The sequence below is a fragment of the Melitaea cinxia genome, chromosome 25, assembly GCF_905220565.1.
Source record: "Melitaea cinxia chromosome 25, ilMelCinx1.1, whole genome shotgun sequence".
NCBI classification, from domain to species: domain Eukaryota; kingdom Metazoa; phylum Arthropoda; class Insecta; order Lepidoptera; family Nymphalidae; genus Melitaea; species Melitaea cinxia.
Genome location: NC_059418.1, coordinates 11,249,935 through 11,269,404, shown reverse-complemented (window position 1 = coordinate 11,269,404; position 19,470 = coordinate 11,249,935). Strand labels below are relative to the sequence as shown.

The 19,470-nt window shown below is 34.2% G+C and overlaps 1 protein-coding gene across 1 annotated transcript in view; it reads right to left on the bottom strand.

The window, feature by feature from the left end:
- The window catches only part of LOC123666237, a 49,646-nt gene extending 34,405 nt beyond the window's left edge, over positions 1-15,241 (bottom strand). Inside the window, exon 1 of the mRNA XM_045600415.1 lies at positions 15,044-15,241. The gene's annotated coding sequence lies outside the window, so the exon portion shown is untranslated. The remainder of the gene's footprint in view (positions 1-15,043) is intronic.
- Positions 15,242-19,470: the final 4,229 nt, after the last annotated feature.

Here is a 19,470-nt window from a genome sequence, read left to right as displayed (position 1 = left end):
TCGTCACCTTACGTTGTATTATACCTCATAACTTTTTACTGGGTGCACCGATTTTGACGTTTCTTATATAAATTAAAAGCTACTATTCGTCACGTGGTCCCATTTAAATTTAATTGAGATTTGATTCGTAATTTGTGAGTTATATCTAATATTGCGTATTTACTTGACGGTTTTTTCGTCACCCTACGTTGTATTATACGTTATATCTTTTTACTGGGTGCACTGATTTTGATCTTTTTTGTATAAATCAAAAGCTAATACTGGCTATGTCGTTCGTTTTAAATATGATTGAAATATAATGAGCAATTTTTGAGTAATCTTTGATGACACGTATTTACATGACGATGTTAAGACGACTGTGGTCATGTTCAATACTTTGCCACAACGCCATCTATCAAAATTTAATGAAATTACTTCGTTCACTATCGATCAAATTACAATATTCCACTAGAGTAGAGAGTAGCAGTTTATTCGTTATAAATATATTTGAGCTTTTAATTTTTGAGTTATCGCTAATACTGGGTATTTACTTGGCTATTTTACGTCGACCAACGTTATATTAACCTCATTACTATTTTACTGGGTGGACCGATATCGATGATTCTTTATTTAATCGGTAGGTGGTGCTTGTCATGTGGTCCCATTTAAATATAATTGAGATTTGACTCGAACTTTTTGAGCTATATCTGATATGGCGTATTTACTTGACTGTTTTTGGAGTTTTCTCCTTAAGAATCGATTTTCATTTAAGGCCCCGGAATGAAAAAATTGAACAGTAAAATCTACTGAACGAATGACCTTGTTAGAGATGGCGTTCAGACGTTTTCTAATAACGCAATTAGGTTCCGATAGATGGCGTTATTGGATTCATTTATTTACAATTTGATATAGTAATAATATATTTCTTAGACTAGTAAGCCTTTTTGTGCCTATTTAGACAGTTGATCTGAAGGGGTAAACTCTAGTCGTGCATCGGAGCTGTGTGAAAACATGAACATTACATATTTTTAATAAAAAAAACATAAACCGTAATTCAATATAAATCCGCTTCAACTAAAAAACCCGCCGTAATAAGCGATGTCAGCGCTTCGCGCGAATCGACGACGGGCCTTTTATGAAATTTCTGCCTACAATCGCTAACAAAATGTTAGAAATAACAGTAGAACATTATATAATTCTACAATTTTATAATGTCGCGTTATATGGAATACGAACAAAGTATTACTATTTTTTCGTCGATCTACGTTGTATTACTCTTCGATGTAATTGAAGTCGGTTTTTTTTTCGTTTGCGAGCAAACACAATTATTTTAGTGTTAATATTCAAAATTTTCGTCTGTAAGCGACATCTTACTGGTATTAGACGCCGCGTTGGCGCAACGGTTACAGCCATGGATTGTACCTGTTGCGCTGGCCGTTGCGGGTTCGATCCCCGCACATGACAAACATTTGTATTGGCCATACAGGTGTTTGCCGTGGTCTGGGTGTTTGTGCAGTCCTTGTGGGTCTCCCCACCGTGCCTCGGAGACCACGTTAAGCCGTCGGTCCCGGTTGTTATCACGTACACCTGATAGCGATCGTTACTCATAGTAGGGAATATATCCGCCAACCCGCATTGGAGCAGCGTGGTGGATTAAGCTCTGATCCTTCTCCTACATGGGGAAAGAGGCCTATGCCCAGTAGTGGGATATTATAGGCTTAAGCGTGTACTGGTATTAAAAACTAAGATACGGTGAATTTAGCTGCGTTAGGCACTCTTTGGTAGGGGAATCTTATGGGTTTGCGTTACCGACATGCTCATGACTCACGCGCAACGGCTGTGCGCATTAGACGCTTGTTGAATGGGTGAAATCTCGTGCGTTCGTGTCACTGACATGCTTATAGTAGATTTTTTCTATATATATAACTAGGTCGGCAAGCAAGCATACGGCTCACCTGATAGTAAGCGATTCTGTATTAGTTTTAGTTTAATAAGCTATAAGCTAACCTAATAAAATAAAATAAAATAAAATATGAGCTGTCATCCGCCAACCAATATTGGAGCAGCATGGTGGATTAAGCTCTGATCCTTCTCCTACATGGGGAAAGAGGCCTATGCCCAGAGGTTGGTTAGTACAGGCTGAAGCGATATGAGCTGTCAGTTCGTCACTTCATCATCATTTCAGCCTATTGCAGTCCACTGCTGGACATAGGCCTCCACAAGCTCACGCCAAAAATGCGTGAACTCATGTGTTTTGCCCATAGTCATCACGCTGGGCAGGCGGGCTAGTGACCGCAGGGCTGGCTTTGTCGCACCTAAGACGCTGCTGCCCGTCTTCGGCCTGTGTACTTCAAAGCCACCAGTTAGATGGTTATCCCGCCATCGGTCGGCTTCTTAAGTTCCAAGGTAGTAGTGGAACCTTGTTATCCCTTAGTCGCCTCTTACAACACCCACGGGAAGAGTGGGGGTGGCTATATTCTTTGGTGCCGTAGCCAGACAGCACAGCTGTCAGTTAGTTTGAAAGTAAAAAAAAAAACATAAAAAATCGTCGAACCGTCAAACTTGTCTTAGACTTTCTTTACATTAAAATAACGTGGAAAGGATATTCAAGTATATATTTTAATTACCTAGATTCCTGTACGCTTAGATTTCAATAAAAGCTACTTATCGAGTTTTGGAGTGAATTACAAGGAGATAGTCTGATCTTGAGCGCTCAGTTCGAAATATCGCTTTGCACATCGTACAGAGATCGCAAACTGGTCGAAACAGAAGTTCATCAATTCGACTGTATTTTTTTATGTGTATTAGCTTATAACTTTATCCTGGGTAAGTAGATTTCGATATTTTTTTTGTAATTGAATGCTGGTGCTTGTCTCACTTCAGCCTGTAATATCCCACTGCTGGTCATAGGCGTCTTTCTCCATGTAGAAGGAGAAGGATCAGAGCTTAATCCACCACGCTGCTCCAATGCGGGTTGTATAAATTCCCTACTATGAGTAACGATCGCTATCAGGGATACATAATAACAACCGGGACGGACATTATAGTGCTCTCCGAGGCACGGTGGGAAGACCCACAAGGGCTGCACAAAAACCCAGACCACGGCAAACATCGTATAGCCAATACAAATGTTTGTCATGTGTGGGGATCGAACCCCGCATCCCGGTGCTTGTAATGTGGTCCCATTTCAATTTTGTTCGAGGTCTGACGAGTGCTTTATGAGTTATCTCAAATAATGCGTATTCACTTGACTATTTTATCGTCTACTTACGTTGTATTACTTGTCGATGTAATTGCAGTCGGTTTTTTTTTCGTTTCCGAACAAACGCCATTATGACTGTTACTTAAACGTATTAGTAAGTTAGTAGTGAATGAAGTAATTTATAATTTTGGAACGAAGTTCCTTAACCTTAAGTTTCCTTAAGGCTTGACATTTGACTGGGCGACCGAACTGAAAAAAATGTGATACTAAAACCGTAAGAAAAGTATATAACAGAAGTGACGTAATATCAGTCACACGACTGTATAATATGACGTTTGTAAAACTAAAATATTACTAGTAAACTTTTTTTCAAATTATTTATGTAATTTTATACTGTCGACAAAAATAAATAAAGACATGTTTTTTATTTCAATTAATAGTTTGAATTATTATTATTATTATTATTATTTTGTTTGATTTATTTTATTTTACGGTTTTTGTTATTTTCTAAAATACTAAATTTCCTAAATACTTTTATGTACTTAATTAAAAACCAATCAACAAAATTGATAAAATTTCAAGAACTTGAAAATATATTTAAAATTCAACATTTTTAGAATTTTTTTTTTTTTTTTACACAATAACACACAGTCGTCTGTTCCTAAAGTAAGCAACTTAATGCTTGTGTTATAGGTAACAGCCGACAGGTATATAGCTACATATTTTTTTTTCGATAAACATACTTATAAATAATACATATATAAATAAATATTTATATTACACCCAGACTCGGGGTGGGAATCGAACCCACAACCCTCGGAGCAGAAAGCAGGGTCACTACAAACTGCGCCAACGGGCTAGTCAAGAATTACTCACGTTATCATATAAAATGTCTCAAAACTCTGTTAAACGAATACAAATTTAATTATGATTGAATCAGTACTTATATAAGTTTTTCCCATTGTATATTTTTTATGTAAAACACCGCTTTATGTGAAGTAAACACATAAAAAATTTTAATGTGACTAAAATACATTTGGAAGTTTTTCGTAGATTTAAAGATATGCAATTAATAATTGCTATAATAATATTTTATATAATTTTTGTATTTTTTATATAAATCAATGAATGTTGTTTTTATTTAAATAAATGAATAATTTTTAAATTCAAATGAATAGAGTCTGTTTTTAAATCAAAATAAATGAATTCAAATGAATGGATAGTTTTTATATTCTCCTAATTAATGAATATTTTTATCATCAAATGTATGAGTGTTTTTTTTTATCTAACTGTATGAATACTTTTTTTTTATTAGTTCAAACGAACGAATAGTTTTTATCAATGACGTGTTTGTGTATGACAATAACATAACAAAAAATATCAGAAGCTACCAGATTAGGATGTACTCATAAAAATTCTTTATCTGTATGTATATAATTATTAAAGTTCCTTATATAACATACTAGCTGTGCCTCGCGATTTCACGTTAATTTGAGGGGAAAAAATGGCATATAGCCTTCCTTAGTAAATGAATCTATCTAATACCACCAAAACAATACTGTATAACAAATATCATAAACATAAAATGTCAAATCATTTATGTATATTAGAAAAAGAAAAGGACCTAGAATTGATCCTATTGGAACGCTCGTTTCTAACACAGACTTTGTTACGCTTATTGATGCGTATTCAAATCTGATATTATAATGTGAAGCAATGGGATTTACAAAAGAATTGCAAAACTTTTGCCATTAACACCGTAATACTGAAGATTATTAATAAAATTTTGTGGTCTACGCAGCAAAAGCCTTTAATAAATCACAAAATATCACTTTAGCCTATCGTAGTCCACGGCTGGACATAGGCCGGCCCAAGTTCGTGTTTTGCCCATACTCACCAACCCGAGTAGAAATTTTTTCGTCTTCCTAGTCAGGACCGGACCGTGCATGCCTGATCAGGACTAGATAAGGCATGTAACGCAGATGATGTATCTGGACCTAATCAGGACCACCTGATCTGGACCTGATCAGGTTTTCCTGATCTCAGGTCATACCTGATCTGGACCTGATCAGGTTTCCCTGGTCAGTTCCAGATACATCATCTGCGTTACATGCCTTATCTAGTCTTGATCAGGCATGCACGGTCCGGTCCTTGGTTGCTTGATCCAAATCGAGTATGCCCAGTGCGGTCCTTTTACCGCGATGCTCGGCGACGACGAGTCCTGGAAGGCGATGGTCTCCCCTTCTGCGAGACAATAATGTCCCAGAAGGAGAACGACGAGCGGATGAGAGGGGGCCGCCGACGAGGCCTCCGTCCGCAGGCGACGAACGGGGGTGCGTAGGAGGCGCTACTTAATGCGTTTCCAGTAACGCCCCTGTGCCCATGTCGGGCCGGGATGGGAACCCGGTCCTGCTAGACATGGCGTCGACGGGATTGTTTAGAGGTGAGCCGGACAGTCCCATGGAGGAGAAGTCTGGTCTTTTCGCCGAGGCCAGCCTGTCGCTGGAGGGATCCTGTTGCCTGCAGATCCGGGACCCTCCAATTAAAGCGGCTGAAGGCTCCTCCGCAGGGGTTTCGGTCGGTAGTGCACCCCCAAGTACTAAGCCGACATACGGTCTACCCTGGCATCCTGGATATCACCCGTAAATGGGTTACCCTGCGATATCAAAAAAAAAAAAAAGTGCGGTCCTTTTAAATAAAACACGAATGTACAGTCTTGACAAAATTGTTTATTAAAAAACTTGGTTGTCTGCAAAGTTGGTTTACAGACGATAGTTAAACGTGACAACCGTCATAACAAAACATCTCCTCGGATGCATAGGCCGATCAGATAGATGCGGCACAAGCATACATATGATCGTAACGAAGCCGGCGTTAATCGATTTATTAGACGTCACGTCAAAAAAAAAAAAGAAATGATATTATGTTACTTAACATACTATGTATATTTAAAATAACATATTATATATATTTAACTTAACATAACATAACAATACACTTTATTGTGCACTTAAACAGAAATAAAACTTATCCGATTGAAAAAAAAAACATATTTATTTCCATTTATTTTTTCAAATGTATTATTTATTTTTACTTTAAATATCAATTATTTTTATGTTATAGTTAAAAATAATAATGATTGTTATTAAATATTATGAATTAATTTTTCTTTTTGTTTGCTTGGCAAAATATTTTACACAGCAAAAAAAAATAGTTGTTTTTATTTATCTTCATTAGATGGTAGTTTTTGATCCTGGATACCCTGTACCCATCCCAATCTTTATTATTATATTAGCATTATTTAATACTACAGACAATGCTTGATGGAATTTATTATCGAAAATACTTTCTTGATTCTTTTCGAATCAAAATTTAAATTAATCATGTACGTAATTAAATTAGTAATAGTAAAAAATAATTATTATTAGGTATAAAATAATAACACATAATTAAGAAATAATTAATTAGGTATCAATGATAGTAATTCTGCACTATATAATGATTAACATACTTTTTATAGAAGTGAAAAAGTCGTATCTTTGAAAACTTTTTTTTGAAGTTGCTTTAACTGCTACATATGTCATCTCTTGTCATATAAACACGAGTAATATTTCCCATATTATGGGTAAAAGTATTTTTTCCATCAAGAGAAAAGTATATACGTTTATTCTGGAAAAGAAAATTTATTATAATTATTTGTATGATTAATTAATTATTAAGATTAGCATTATATCAAATATGACAATTTCAATATTGTCAGATAGAGCAACTATATTAGATCTTTCATATATTTGTATATAAGAATATAGTTTATTAAAAACTTACCATTTAATTTTTATATTTTTGGCCTTTTAATTTTTCATTGAATTTATCAAAATAATATCTTCCATTGTTGATAGCGGAAATTCTAATTTTTGGACCACTGGATTTCCTTCAGGATCTGTTAATAAACTAAAATCTAACAGCTGAGTACTGTTATTTTTTTATTTCAGATAGGATTTGGGAACGTCAGCAGATATGGCCTTTTAAATTTGCTAATTGTTTTGATAGACCGTTATAATTATGTTTGATACATTCCAGCAAAGAATCTGTTGAAAATAAATTATATATTATTTTTTTTTAACTAACACAATGATTTAAATTTCAAAATTGTGACACTGATGTAAATATAAATATTGATAGATAAATATTATCACGATTACAACACTCCACAATTTCAGAATGGAATCTATATTATGATTTTGTAAATAATTATAATAAGTATAGATATATCCTAATAAATTAAAAACAATATATATTTTTTTCTTACCACTGGATACAGTATTTTTTGTTGATGATGATCTAGCTGCTAATATATTCATTTCAGCTTCTGTTTCAGATTTATGATGATGATGAAAAGGGATTATCAGCAATTGTTGCTAATGTACTGTCTTCATGTGCTATTTCCATACGCATATTTATGTCCTTCAAATTCGAGTTGATTTTTCTTATTTTTCTACGTTTAGTTGATGGTGATGATGAAGATGATCAAGGTAGTATGGTGTAGATTATGAACTAGTTTTTTTCCTTTTTTTTGAGCCAACTATGTAGTTAGTACTGTCATTAATACGTTTTTTTTTAGTTTCATTATTTATTTTCGTAGGTTTACATAACAATGACGGTGGTGATGAAGATATCGAAGACACTATTGATGTAGATGACCATTCGAGACTATGTTTTTAGGCTTGTTTCTTCACAATTTTTTGGTTACATTTTTATGGCTTTTATTTCTTAGGTTCTAGTGGAATGAAAAAATTTGAAATAAAATTTCAGTATTATAACTTAGTATAAAAATTAACGATTAAAAATAAATTTATATCAATTAATATATATCCCTTGTAAAAAAAAACATTAGTAAAAAAACTATTAGAAATTAATCAACAATATTTACATTTTAAATAATAAATATTACCTGCAATTTCAGTGGGTTCGTCAGTTAACTCTAAAGCTATTTGGCTAAATATATTATCTATTTTTAATCAATCCTTTGCTAATGCTTTTAATTTGAAAGTTTTTTCAACAGCAGCCGCTTTTGCTTTACCAGACTACTCATTATTGGTAGAGAAGAATAGGGGTTCTTTTTAATCTTATTAATTTTTCCTCTGCCTCTTCCATTGTTTCTGATAATATTAATTGTAATTATGAATTACTTTCTTATTATTATGACAATGAAATAGCAATTCTTAAAAATCTATAATTTAAATAATAATTTACCTGCTGTGCCACTTATTTGAACATAAAACGTTGGCCATGTCGGTCAGACCCTTCACAATGTTTAACTATCGTTTGTAATAATTTACAATACTTAGTACTTTTTAACAATGATTCAGGCTATTTACATCCGGTACCACGATATTCAATATATCAATTTCTTTATTGGACGAATCATTTAAAAATAAAACTAATGCATACATAAAAGCAATCTGAAAAATACAGATTATTGAAATAAAAAATTATTTTAAAAATAGTAAAGAATTGTAATGTATTTTTTCAATGATTTTTACTAACCTTAAATGTTTTACGTAATTAAACATAAAACGAAGCTTTACACACAACACAAATTTTTATCTAGCTAAATTAGTCCACAAGTTCGTATTTTGTACACAATACACACTGAGTAAACGTCTAGAGAGAAGTTTATAGTACACTTTTTTTTGTTTAACACAATATTAATATGGTTCAGTTTTTGTATTGAACTTATTTAATCTTGATATTATTTACATTAATATGCTAATCGACAAATAACTTTTAAGTTATATAAAAATATAATTATACACTGATATACACTATATTAGATATATTACACTATATTAGACACAAAGATTAATACACTGAAACACTGATGTGAGTGATGTGCGTCTTAACGAAGAACAAGAACACTGTTAACAAGATTCGACATGTTGCTTCGTGACGTCACGCGTTGTCGCTTATTATTTCGTTCCTTAATATGTTGTATTTATATTAATATTTTCGTTAATTTTTATTTATTGTATATAATTCAATACAAGATTATATTATGTTATATTCGTTATTATATTCATGTTATTTAATAGAAATTAAAGGCAGTTTTTTATATATAATATACTCAATTGACTAGAAGTGAAGTGACCTATGAATAACAAATTAACAAACAACTAAAGACTATCAAATTGTGCTTGTAATACAATAAATGAATAAATCGATCATAATAATGATAAAAATAAATTTACGTCATGTAATTATTGTTTCTATAAATTTAATGAAAAACGGAAATAAAAATAGTATCTAATTAAGTCGAAATCTTGGAATTGAATTTCAAATCAAGAGTAAAGAAAAATAACTCTGTTCATTTATTTATTTATTTTTTGACGGCTATCTTAAAATTTAACTATGCACGCGTTAGTGAAATTTAATAAAGTCTAAATAACAGATTAGTATATACCTAATTATGTGGCTAGGTCTAAATCTGGCTAATCAAGAGTTATGGAGCAAAAATACTTGGAAAATCACATACCTACCTACTTATTTATCTAACAAATTTAGAATACAGAACAAAGACAGTTTTTTTCTGTATTCTGAGTTAACAAATTAGGTACGAAATTGGGTATGCAAATGAAACAAGTAAAATTATTGGTTAAAGTAACAAAACAAGTAATAAACGAATAAATAATTAATATTTTTAATCTAAAAATATTTCATTAAATCGATGGAAATTTCTTCTGATTATTATTTAAAATTGAATTTGGTATTATCTAATCTCTGAAACGGCTGGACAGATTTTGACGGGGTCGAAGTTGCGCCCCCAGCTAGTAATATAATAAATACTTATATAAAAATATAATAAATTTAGATATACTTAAATATATAAATATAAGCGGGTGGAAGATTACGATTATAATAGTTATTATTATGTACTCAGCTACATGGTATTTACTAGACTAATAATATTAAACGATTAGATTCATTAAAATTTTTGGTCAAAAATATCTTGAATTGAATTAAATTGTTATTTATTCCATTGTTGACAAATAAATTTTATGCTAGCTGAGTTCACTTGAAAAAAATTAACACCAGATTAATCTGATTTGATGCAAATACAACTTAAATCATCATCATCATTTCAGCCGACCACAGATCCACTGCTGGACATAGGCATCCATAAGTTCACGCCAAAAATGGCGTAAACTCGTGTGTTTTGTCCATAGTCACCACGCTGGGCAGGCAGGTCGGTGACCGCAGGGCTGGCTTTGTAGCACCGAAGACGCTGCTGCCCATCTTCGGCCTGTGTGTTTCAAAGCCAGCGGTTAGATGGTTATCCCGCCATCGGTCGGCTTCTTAAGTTCCAAGGTGGTAGTGGAACTGTGTTATCCCTTAGTCGCCTCTTACGACACCCACGGGAAGAGAGGGGGTGGCTATATTCTTAATGCGGTAACCACACAGCATATTATTTAACTTTATAATATTGTTAACGTGATTTGTAATCCCTTATAAACCAGTTGTATTTGTTATTATTTATAAACAATTACAAGGAAATTTATGTTATAGGAAAGGTCACTTAAATAATAAATTATTGATTGATTGATTACAATGAAACAACTTTTTCGGATTTTAGCGCGGCTTATTAAGTTTTTTAGATGCCCGACATTTTAGATACTTTACAGGAACTATGGTCACGGGAGAATATCCTGAAAATGTTGTTTCATTATAATGGGTGAAATTCGCGTAAACATTAGAAAACAATAACATTTTTTACTTTAATTTCATTTTATAGGTGATTATAATATTACAGGTGATTATAATACTACAGGTGTTTATAATACTACAGGTGATTATAATACTACAGGTGATTATAATACTACAGGTGATTATAATACTACAGGTGATTATAATACTTTTTAATTTCCGACGATAGTTTTTGAGAATAAATAATGACATTTCTATATTATGATCGCCATTTAATCCCTATACCAGTTATCAAGTTAATTAGACTTAGAAGTTGCCAAAAACTAGGTTGATTGATTGATTCAGCATAACATGTCACATTGGGCGTGGGTATCAATAACGTCCAGACAAGGGTAGCCTGATGAAGTATGCCTTACCATACTTGGTTATATTTTACATCAGTCTATCCTTGTCTGGACCGGACCTGGTCCTGATCCAGTATGCCTTACCATACTTGATAATATTTTACATCAGGCTATCCTTGTCTGGACCGGACCTGGTCCTGATCCAGCATGCCTTACCATACTTGATTATATTTTACATCAGGCTATCTTTGTCTGGACCGGACCCGGTCCTGATAGAGCTTGCCGGATCAGGCGTACCTTATCCTATCCTGATCCGGTCCAGATACATGATCTGGTTGAGCCTGACCTTTTTTCTACTCGGGAAGCTGGGCTGGCGGGTTGGTGACCGCAGGGCTGGCTTTGTCGCACCGAAGACGCTGCTGCCCGTCTTTGGCCTGTGTATTTCCAAGCTAGCAGTTGGGTGGTTATAATATAAGTCACAAAATATATCGACAGTATTTCGTGAGGTCTTCCAAGCTTGAGAAGTTTTCAGAGTTTTTAGATTAAAAGTCAGATATATAAATACCAAAATCTGAGAATATTGAGTTTAAAGTTTCAAATATTGTATTATAACAGTAAAATAGGTCAATAAAGTGATGGCATAAAAGACAAAAGCAGTGAAAAACGGTAACTGATTAATGCCTAAGTAGTGTAATTGTATTTGCTAGCAAACGAAAAAAACCGACTTCAATTACATCGACAAGTAATACAACGTAAGTAGACGAAAAAACAGTCAAGTAAATACGCGCTATCAGAGATTGATCAAAAAGTAGTCATCGGAACTCGATCATATTTAAGTGGGACCACATGATAAACGACGGCTTTCGATTAAATTAAAAAAATTATCAAAATCGGTACACCCAGTAAAAAGTTATGCGGATTTTCGAGGTTTTCGCTTGGTTTCCTTATCATGGTACCACACTCCTTTCCAACAAAAAAAGAATTATCAAAATCGGTTCATAAACGACGTAGTGATCCCCGAACACACATTAAAATAGATTAACCTCCTCCTTTTTTGAAGTCGATTAAAAAAACATACTTTTTGCTGTGAATAATTGGTAAAGAACCTTTTTATCTAAGTTCGTTTCACACTTGACTGATTTTTTTTAACACACACGTCTCATGAATATGAAACCGATTCATAAAGATACGACAATATCCTGTTTATTGAGAAAAGGAATGGAAAAATCGGCGCGCACCGACCTCAACTGGTTCTGTTAAGACGCTCTTATTATATACCAATCGAGACTTAGAGGTGTTTATATTTGTATAAATATTTATTTCTGGTCTGAAAGAATTTTATTTGTTTTTTATTTATCAAGCTTTATCGCACAAATAAGATACATTTTAGAACGATTAGATACAAAAACAAATAATGTATGCAAAGCCGACCTTATCGCTTATAGCGAACTCTTCCAGGCAACCTTTAATAAAAGTAGTAGGTATAGGAAAAATATGTCCCAATTGCTATCATAGACATCTGATAGCGATCGTTTCTCAAAGTGGGGAATATGACGTGGTGCATTAAGCTCCGATCCTTCTTCTATGTGGAAAATGATTCCCACCAGCGGCGTAGCGGGGGGGGAGGCATCATGCCTCTGGCGCTACTCAAAAACTGGCGCCATATGGTCCGCAAAAAATAAATTGCTGGATATTTATGGTTTTTGAATGGGGCGGGGGGCGCTAAAGAAATATTGTGCCCCGGGCGCGAGTTAAGCTCGCTACGTTATTGATACCCACGCCCAATGTGACATGTTATGCTGAATCAATCAATCAACCTAGTTTTTGGCAACTTCTAAGTCTAATTAACTTGATAACTGGTATAGGGATTAAATGGCGATCATAATATAGAAATGTCATTATTTATTCTCAAAAACTATCGTCGGAAATTAAAAAGTATTATAATCACCTGTAGTATTATAATCACCTGTAGTATTATAATCACCTGTAGTATTATAATCACCTGTAGTATTATAAACACCTGTAGTATTATAATCACCTGTAATATTATAATCACCTATAAAATGAAATTAAAGTAAAAAATGTTATTGTTTTCTAATGTTTACGCGAATTTCACCCATTATAATGAAACAACATTTTCAGGATATTCTCCCGTGACCATAGTTCCTGTAAAGTATCTAAAATGTCGGGCATCTAAAAAACTTAATAAGCCGCGCTAAAATCCGAAAAAGTTGTTTCATTGTAATCAATCAATCAATAATTTATTATTTAAGTGACCTTTCCTATAACATAAATTTCCTTGTAATTGTTTATAAATAATAACAAATACAACTGGTTTATAAGGGATTACAAATCACGTTAACAATATTATAAAGTTAAATAATATGCTGTGTGGTTACCGCATTAAGAATATAGCCACCCCCTCTCTTCCCGTGGGTGTCGTAAGAGGCGACTAAGGGATAACACACTTCCGCTACCACCTTGGAAGTTATAAAGCCGACCGATGGCGAGATAACCATCTAACTGCTGGGTTTGAAATACACAGGCCGAAGACGGGAAGCAGCGTCTTCGACGCGACCTGCCCAGCTTGGTGACTATGGGAAAAACACATGAGTTCACTCCATTTTTGGCGTGAACTTGAGGAGGCTTATGTCCAGCAGTGGACTATATTGGGACAGTGGGCTGAAGTGATGATGATGATGATGAAATCGGTCCAGTCGTTTCAGAGATTAGCCGAAACAAACGACAGAAAGACAGACAAAAATTGTAAAAATGTTATTTTGGTATATGTACTGTACATCCATATGAATTTAATAAAAAGCGGTTATTTTAATATTACAAACAGACACTTTAATTTTATTTATTTGTATAGATAAAGTTGAATTGGTATGATTTAAAAAAAAAAAAATACGGTCACCAACCCGCCTGCCCAGCGTTGTGACTATGGGCTCCATTTTTGACGTGAACTTGTGGAGGCCCATGTCCAATAGTGGACTGTGATAGGCTGAAGTGATAAAAAATCAATAGTTTATTCGATCTACGGAAAATAAAAATATATTAATATTATAAAGCTGATGAGTTAAATTGAACGCATTAATTTTAGGATTTACTGGTTTGATTTGAAAAACTATTGAATGTAAAGTTCTTATCGCCGCGCCGCTTTACTTAGGGAGTAAGGTGGTGAATGCGTGACGAGTGCGTAACGAGGCGAACGGAAGTTGAGAGGGAGATATAAGTTAGTGAAGATAGAAAGAGAGTTACGGGATATTATGTACAATCGAGGAGTGTATGGATAGGTTAGGGTTTTTTTTTTGTATGAAACTGTCGTTAAACGTTGTATTTTTTTTTTTTTTTTTTTTTTTTTTTTTTTTTGATTTTTGATTGTACTTCTTAAGTTAGATAGGTTAGGGTTAAATTACACTCCTCGATTGTACATAATTACCGAGTTACGTTTCGTAAGTTTTACTTCAGTCGTGTGGACTATAAAGCACTTTTTTTTTGAGTAAGTGCGGAGTTTTTTCTGATATCTCTTTGAAGAATTTTTATTTCGAAATTTTATAATTGATTGATTAAAAATATATATAATTTAAATTTGTGAAATAACGATTAGTGCTTTTGAAGCTCGAATTAAAAAAAATAGTTTTATGTTTGATACCGCAGTTACTTGATATAAATTGAAATAGTGTTTCTTTTGAAAATAAACACAAAATTTATAACCCGCGTAAATATAAATCAACGCATACGAAGTCTCAGTTAGTAATTAATTTTTTATAACAAAAATACAGTGTACTTGAATAACTTAAAAATATATACATACCTCCTTTAGTTTTTAAATCCGCAATAAGAAATAAAACACTTTTTTTTCTGTTTCCGTCACTCGAACACTAAGGACTTATTTATGGTAATTTTATTGCGATGTTTTTTTTTTTCATATAATTTATTAAAAAGAACACATCTGTTCCGTCCGCGCGCGGAGTTTGAACTGAAACATTGAGCGTCTGCTGTCTACAATAGTTGTAACTTGTTGTTAGGGTTGTGACTTTTCTATGAATGCCTTGCAAGACATAATACTAGCTAAAACGTTGAACTTTAGTCACATTTTTATATTTTATTTATTTATTTGTTTGTATTTGGAAAACAAACAGTGCAATATCACATAAAATAAAGAATAATAACAACAGATTATGTTTCCACTTATAACTAACACATACAAAAACAATATCAAAACCGTTGATCGTAAAAAGAATTAATGAAGTATCAAAAACGAGTGTGCTTTAGACCACACGATTCTCTTTTTATCTTCACGAACATATATCTGCCTCTCAAATTCCGTTCGCCTCGCCCGATCACACTTTTCGTGACGCTCTCGTCACGCATTCACTAACTCACTCTCCAAGACAAGTATACGTAAAGAAGTTTTACTTCAAAGAGCAAATAACAAAAGTTTTGTCTCAATCGCACATTTCGTATATTAGTACAAATCGACACCAGCAATTTATACTAAGCTAACTCATAAAAGTGAACTTTACAATTGAGGCTTATAAAAGGGAAAAACGTGATACCTTTTATATTAATTAAGAAACTTATTTGAAATTTGGTATCTTTAATATTTAATTTATTCATTGCAATTTCACAATTTGTATTATTACAAAAAAAAAACACATTTATTCAAGTTGCATTAAGACAACCAAGTTATCGAAAATTCGAGTTGGCGTAGTATAAATTGTTGGTGTCGAAATGAAGCGAATTTCTTTGAATCTTATACTACTTACAGATAATAACGGCCAGTTTCAATATTCCATCTATTCTGAATTCGGTTACTAGATATAGAATTTTGACGTAAGCAGCATTGCAAGTGTCAAAAATCTAACGCTAATGGGCAAACGGGAGATAAGTAGATTATTGACAACGACCGTAAAAGAAAAGAAGAAACAAGAAACAAAATCAAAACTATTACGACGAAAAATTAAACTATGATATATATTACAGCTTCGTTTAATTAGTAATTAATGAACGTTTAATTAATAATAATAATTATTATATTATTATAATGAAAAATCAACAAAAGACAATAAACAAAAATACCTCAATGTTGTGGCTTACTGGGATTTGTTTTATAGCATTTTATTTTAAAACGTTTGACAGCCCTAAAAACTTGGCGCCATTAAGTGTAAACCTCAAATATGACGTAGATTACAAGTGGAAGCGGGAAACAATTAATTAATGATGATCTTTTTTATATAAAAAAACTAGCTGTACCCTGTGTGCGTTGCTACTCTTTTTTTTTGGTCGGACCAGCTAAATAATACTGTTTTCAAGCAGCATTGTGTTCCTGTTGGTGAGTAAGGTGACCAGAGCTCTTGGGGGGGGATTGGGGATTAGGTCGGCAACGCGCTTTCGATGCTTCTGGTATTGTAGGCGTCTATAGTCCACGGTAATCTCTTACCATCAAGTGAGCCGTACGCTTTTTTGCCGACCTGGTGATATAAAAAAAAAATAGCAACTTTGAAACCTTTGTGGGATCATGCACAACACTTTTCGCCGAAGATCGTGACATGATCAAATGCATAGTTAACGATATCTTCAAATGCATAGTTAACGATATCAAAGGATATATAGACAAACATTTATTTTTATATATATAGATTATTGGGAAAAACTAACTAGAACAATTTTTTCCACATTTTTTGTACGATTCATCTGATGGTAAGCGATTACCGTATCTTATAAATGCAACACCAGAAGCATCGCAAGCGCGTTGCCAGTCTTACTCCTGACCCTCCCAGAATCTCTCTACCTCACCACAGGAATACAAAGCTTCTTGAGAGCAGTGTTATTTAGCTGTGATCTTCTGTAAGGTTCAGGTACGTCCCCAGATTTGACAGTTCAGGTGCTCTAGAATTTAGATATATTCTTGTGCCGTGTGGCTACGGTATCAAAGAATATAGCCACCCCCTCTCTTCCCGTGGGTGTCGTAAGAGGCGACTAAGGGATAACACACTTCCACTACCGCCTTGGAACTTAAAAAGCCCACCGATGACGAGGTAACCATCAAACTGCTGGCTTTGAAATACACAGGCCGGAGACGGCCAGCAGCGTCTTCGGTGCGACAAAGCCAGCCTACGGTCACCAACCCACCTGCCCAGCGTGGTGTTTGGGTCACACACATGATTTCGCACCATTTTCAGCGCGAACTTGTGGAAGCCTATGTCCAGCAGTGGACTGCAATAGGCTGAAATAATGATATCCTCTCATCTTACCCGCTATCATCTTATAACATATAACCTAGCGCCTTCCCCACATCGGTGAGAAGTTTTTCCCTGAACCCTATTTATTCATATTATATTATATTAATATTATATTAATACAATAATGAATTGATTTAAAACGAATTTACTCACTCATAATTGAACTTTGTGTATGAGTATTGTATTTAACCGCCCGCTCGCAGCTTCTTCAACGTGACTCACACGATTGTGTCTGTACCGTTTTCTCTAATTATAACTGTGTTTGAAAGAAACAGAATACCTACTTCAATTACATCGACAAGTAATACAACGTAAGGATTCGGTTAAACGGTCAACTAAATACGGATTATTGGTCTCGACTACGCAAAAATACCGTTCAATTGACAATCTCCTTCTTGTTTTGAAGTTGGTTGAAAATATAGCCTAGTCAGTCAGTTCAGCCTATTGCAGTTCACTGCTGGATATAGGTCTCCTCAAGTACGCGAAAGACATCCCGATATTCCGCAATCCTCATCCATGCCTATGTCACTCGGTCATAACACATAACGTAGCATAACTAAGCTAAGGCCACAGCAGAAAGTACCTTGTTCAAACTTAGAGCAATTCGACTGGAGATGTCCTCAATCTCACTTGCGGAGTCAGGTTAGATTTAGAAACATGAAAAATTGACAAACAGGCCGAGCTACTTTCACATTGAAAAGAACTAGTTACGCCGCGCGGTTTTACACGCATAATTTCCGAAACTGTTCGAATATCGAAATAAAAAACAGCCTATGTGTAATTCTTCTCCATATATCTACGTACGTTTCAGCCTGCAATATCCCACTGCTGGGCATAGGCCTCTTTTCCCATGTAGGAGAAGGATCAGAGCTTAATCCACCACGCTGCTCCAATGCGGATTTGCGGATATATTCCCTACTATGAGTAACGATCTCTATCAGGTGTACATGATAACAAACGGGACGAACGGCTTGACGTGCTCTCCGAGGCACGGTGAGGAGACCCACAAGGACTGCACAAACACCCAGACCATGACAAACATCTGTACGGCCAATACTAATGACACGTGAACGTGAACAACAACGTGAATGAGAAACTAACATACATTTGTATTAACCATTCTGGACCCCCGGCACAAGAGAAATTCCTGAGGTCGTTAAGTGTGAGGAATTTATTTTTTTCCTCACAATATTCGCATTCATAATATTAAGGGATTATAGGGTCAAATATGAAAAGGATGACGCGATAATTTCGTGTGAATATGCGTCATCTATACGTATAATAAAATTGTAACTGATGTCTGTAAGTACATCAAATTTAATAAAACGTATTGTTAAATTAAATTCCAAATTATTACCTAAGAATGAATTTTTATAACCAATTAGTTGATGATTATGGGCTGGTATTTTTTATAAACAAGCGAACGGCTCACCTGATGGTAAGCGATTAACGTAGCTTATAGACGTCAACACCAGAAGCATCGCAATCACGTTGCCGACCCTACCTACTATTTAACGTTCGATGAGGAATTACAAAGGGCATCAATAAGTTACGTCAAACGAGATTCACGATTATTTGACCGCTCCCTCGTCCTCGTCACAAATGGTAAAATACGTTAGAAAACATTATATATATATATAGTTATAGGTACCAATTGAGAATTTATTTTTATACTAGCTGCGCCAGCGACTTTGTCCGGACGGAACAGTGACTTTGGATAGCATTTTTTGGTAATATCTTTCGGTTTATTATCGGACATTAGAATATAGCTCTGATATTTTTCTCTTGTAGCGAGCTTATAAAACATTTACATAAACCTTTCATATTTCCAAACAAACTTTCATCCTCTATTCCCTATTGTTATTTTACACCCTTGAGGGTAAAACTTTTATAAACTTTGAATGTCATATTTATTTATATCGAATCAACAGCTTAAAAAATTTCAAGCTTCAAGCTCTAAAAATGATGATACTGCCATACAAATTTTCATCCCCAC